This window comes from Hyla sarda, chromosome 1, assembly GCF_029499605.1.
Source record: "Hyla sarda isolate aHylSar1 chromosome 1, aHylSar1.hap1, whole genome shotgun sequence".
Taxonomy (NCBI): Eukaryota; Metazoa; Chordata; class Amphibia; order Anura; family Hylidae; genus Hyla; species Hyla sarda.
This window is the reverse complement of record NC_079189.1, coordinates 590,624,102-590,628,143: the sequence shown is the minus strand read 5'-3', so window position 1 is coordinate 590,628,143 and position 4,042 is coordinate 590,624,102. Positions and strand designations below refer to the sequence as shown.

At 46.2% G+C, this 4,042-nt stretch overlaps 1 long non-coding RNA gene across 1 annotated transcript; it reads left to right on the top strand.

Moving 5' to 3' along the window:
- Positions 1 to 1,025: 1,025 nt before the first annotated feature.
- On the top strand, positions 1,026 to 3,677 carry LOC130312165 (uncharacterized). Its single transcript, XR_008860353.1, has 2 exons — positions 1,026 to 1,344; positions 3,533 to 3,677. It is a non-coding gene; the product is annotated as an uncharacterized LOC130312165 (long non-coding RNA).
- The last annotated feature ends 365 nt before the right edge of the window (positions 3,678 to 4,042 follow it).

Here is a 4,042-nt window from a genome sequence, read left to right as displayed (position 1 = left end):
CAGATGACAAGCTCCTTCACTAACTTAGTCGGTTATTCAATGTCCTGTCTAACACTTTTTAAATCTGAGGCTGTGGTGACAGGCAAAGCAGGTGACACTGGGGCTGGGGTTGGTGATGGTGGTGGTATAGGTCTGGCCACCGCCCCTAGTAGCTCTTGGACTGGTGGACAAACTCCCTCTAACTCCTTCCCGGACTCAATCACTTGGATAGCCAGTCTGTTGAAAGCGGGGAATGACAAGTTGGTGTTTTGGACCACTAACATTCTCAGCTGGGCTTTGTCCCACTTATTATAAGCCCCATCAATAAATCTATCCATTAACACCTTGTTGCCCTGCTCAGGAGTTATACCATCTAATTTTTGGAAAGTCCCTAGGGCATTCTGTAGGGCTATGGCATATGCTCTCAAGGTCTCACCTGGCTTCTGTCGCCTTTCATACAGCCGGAGACGTACCTCTGATGGAGAATGTGACTCAAATACCGGGTACAGTCCTTCAAATATTTGCTCTACAGTTGCTTTCTCGGAGGCTGGGCAGGTGCGGACTTCCTCTAACGCCGGTCCCTGTAATTGTCCTGTGAGCAATTGCACCTGTTGATTAGGAGGGAAAGAGTAAAAGACAAACAAACTCTGGATTCTCTCTTTGAAATCCCTCAGGGTGAAGGGGTCTCCATTGTAGGTAGGGAGGACAGGGTTCCCCATTAATACCGGTGCAGACGCTGGAACACCAGGGTTGTTGATGTGGACTGCAGACAGGACTGGCAACATTCTGGTCACTGGGGCATGTGATGATCCTGTTGCTGGAGATGGAGGGGCACTGTCGCCTGGTTGATCTGGAGAGCTGGGTTCTGACATGTTGCTGAATTTTGAGTGCGCTGTCTCTTTAAGGAGAATAAGGTGCTTTCCCCTTTAAGATAATCACTGAAGTGCTGCAGTGGCTTAGACTCGGCTGGTGGGAGTACTATAATGAATGCTTCCCCTCTATTTTGTAGGTACTCGGCAGTAATTTGTCTTGCGACCCGACTTGCGGACACTAATAGGTTAATGCTGATGGCACTGGCACTAGAGACTTGATATTGGTGATCATTGGTGTTTTTAGAGTCTGCGCTGCAGCGGGTGCTTGATAGAAGACAGCGGAGCCGGATGCAGCCGCCAGAACCTCCAATATGGCCGTGCCCAGGGAACTTCCTGTTTTGGTCCGGTCGGCAAAGTCTTCCCCTGTGCAACGTAGGGTGGCTCTTTGGTTCCTCCTTCCTGTGCTGGAGAGGCGTCACTGCCGGGGACTGATGGGGCGGAGCTGCGACAGCTCACGTGAGGGGGAAACACCGGACCCAATTAACCCTTTCAGGTAACGACTCTCTACAATCCACGATGGCGAATAACAATGTTTTCTTCACCTCCCCCTCTATTTCACAAGCGTTGTGAGTAAAACACTTTTCATAGAAAAAGTCCCGTACCCTTTCTGGCGCAAACTTTATTCGCATCGGCATGCGATTCTTGCAGACAGTACTGGGCACAGTTCAGACTGAAGGAGGACTTGTGGCATAAGGCGCACACCCGTATCCTGTTCGTGACACCAAAAATTGTGGTGGCGGGGTGTGAGGTGCAGGGCAGATGTTGTTACCCTAGGAGCAGATGGCATTAACCCCTTGTATTCGTAATGCCAGGGTGTGGTTTAGCCTTTAACCACCTGAAGGTATACCGCTGGATCCTGGGCTAGGCACGGGGGCAATAAAGACTCCGACGCCAAGTTACGGAAAACGGTAGCTGTGCTGAGGGTAGACAGTTGGTAAAGTCTATACAGTTCAGCCAGGGCCCAAACAGGTGACCAGTGATTCAGAGACCTTAAGGGCTTGCTGGGACTTGTAGTAGGACTAGGTAATTTAGTGCAGGCCACAATGCTTGACAATTTGACAGAGACTGACTTGACTTGACTGATGACGGACAAAGCTGCAGGTTTAGCTTACTTGCACTTGACTGTGGCTGTAGGACTTGAGTTGAGGCCTCCAATATTCTGGAGACACACACTAGGCACGACTGCACTGGACCTCAGCCACAAGAGCTCTAAACTCCAAGAGAAAGAAGCTAGCTCCATCCAGGGTAACACCTCACGTAATGGGCTACCACAATGGGTTAAATACATACCTGCACTTAGGAGATCTGTCCCTTCGTAAACCGGCATCCATCTTTAGTGAATTGCGCACTGGTGGTGGGCCTGCCGGCTCAATATGAATATTCATTGTCGTGGGTCACGTGAGCGCTCAGTCGATGAACAATGAACAGAAAATGAATATTCATATTGAGCTAGCGGGCCCGCCTCCAGTGCGCAATTCACTAAAGGTGGATGCCAATCTTCGGAGGGACAGATCTCCAGAGTGCAGGTATGTATTTAACCCATTAACCCCTCATTGGTCTCCTGTTCAACCACACTATAACCCAGTGTATTGGGTTTAGGAAGGGTGAACAGATGACCATTTTGCTTTAACACATTATTAAATAATCTATGACTCAATATTACACACCAAAGTAGTTTGAATTGTTCCACCGGAGATGTTATTGTGCATCACTTGGTAAGTAAAAGGTCAAGATGTCCTATTGGACCAAGTTAGATAATAGCCAGCCCATTCCACCTCTTTAGCACTGAGATTCCTACCTAGGAGGGTGGTACCTGTGCTGTCAGAACTGTGCAACCACCTGTGAGTTACTGAACAGAGCGGTGAGGAGGTGCGCGCCAGGGCTCAGAATCCAAGATGGCACCCACTATATGTGTGGGCACCACCCAGTTGCTGGCTAGGTTCTCTACATAACAAACAGAGAGTACATAGCCGCTCTTGCAGATGGGTGGCTCCAGCACAAGAAGAAGGTCTAAAATACGTCCACACAAAATGCAGTGACGGGCATGTTTTGTTCCGCGGGCCTTGAGTTTGACTCATACAGCGGGTAAAATAAGTGTTAAACACGCCACTATTTTTCTCACTAAATACTATTTATTTGAGACAACAGTACCTGCTAATTCCAGGTCTTTTTGAAGCTCTCCACAAGTGTCCTTGGCTCTTGGACAACTCTTCTGATTATTCTTAATTTCTGAGCGTATTTGTTTTGGTTTCTTTGTAGATATGGATTACTTGGGTTGGTACAACATCTGGTGAAAATGTAATTTAAATAGCACCTTTGGAAATGTATTTAGTGAAAAAAATGATGACATGTTCAATACATATTTTATGTACAATACATATTTTACCCTCTGCATGTCTTATCGTCATATGAATACATGTTGGAACAACTCTGTTAATGTACGGCGTGTGAATATAACATTATACAGCTCCCTGTCGTTTTGAGCTATGATAGAAAGTGAAGAATAAAAAGATAGAAAAACCCTAAAGTAACTGGACCATTAATATTGAAAGCTTCATGAAATCACATCAACCATATACCACCAGTTACTGGAAGATGCTAATGTAATAGACTGTAATGTACTGAGAATAATTGCAGCTGTTTGTCTGACAAGACTTTTATTGCTTTGTATCTCCTTACAGTCATTGGCTCCGGCACGAAGCGCAGCCAGAAGAAGTCAAGCACGCTTTACGAAGCCTGGGAAAAAAATATATATCTTTGGCAGAAACACATAATAATATAATAATATGTTATGTTTTTTTAGGATAAAGAAGCTACTGAAAAGCACCGTATTGTCTTATGGGTTCTTCACAAAGGAGTTACCGGGACTATACTATTGATAGGCTGCTGTGCTCATGAATGACAGGGGTGCCGCAGAGGAGATTGCGGGGGTCCCCAGTGGCCGGACCCCCGCGATCTAGCATCTTATTCCCTATCCTTTGGATAGGGGACAAAATGTTTCCAGCAGACTATCCCTTTAAACACATTTACCCGTAGCGATAATGCTGCGTGGCCGTAAGGAATCTTTGTTATCTTGTTGCCATGTACATAACTTTGGAACATGTTATCCTGTTTAGTAATATCCCTTCAAAATATTTTACGGGAAACAGAAGGAAAGAAAGTTACTGTCACGATTCGGCTTCCAGGTAGTG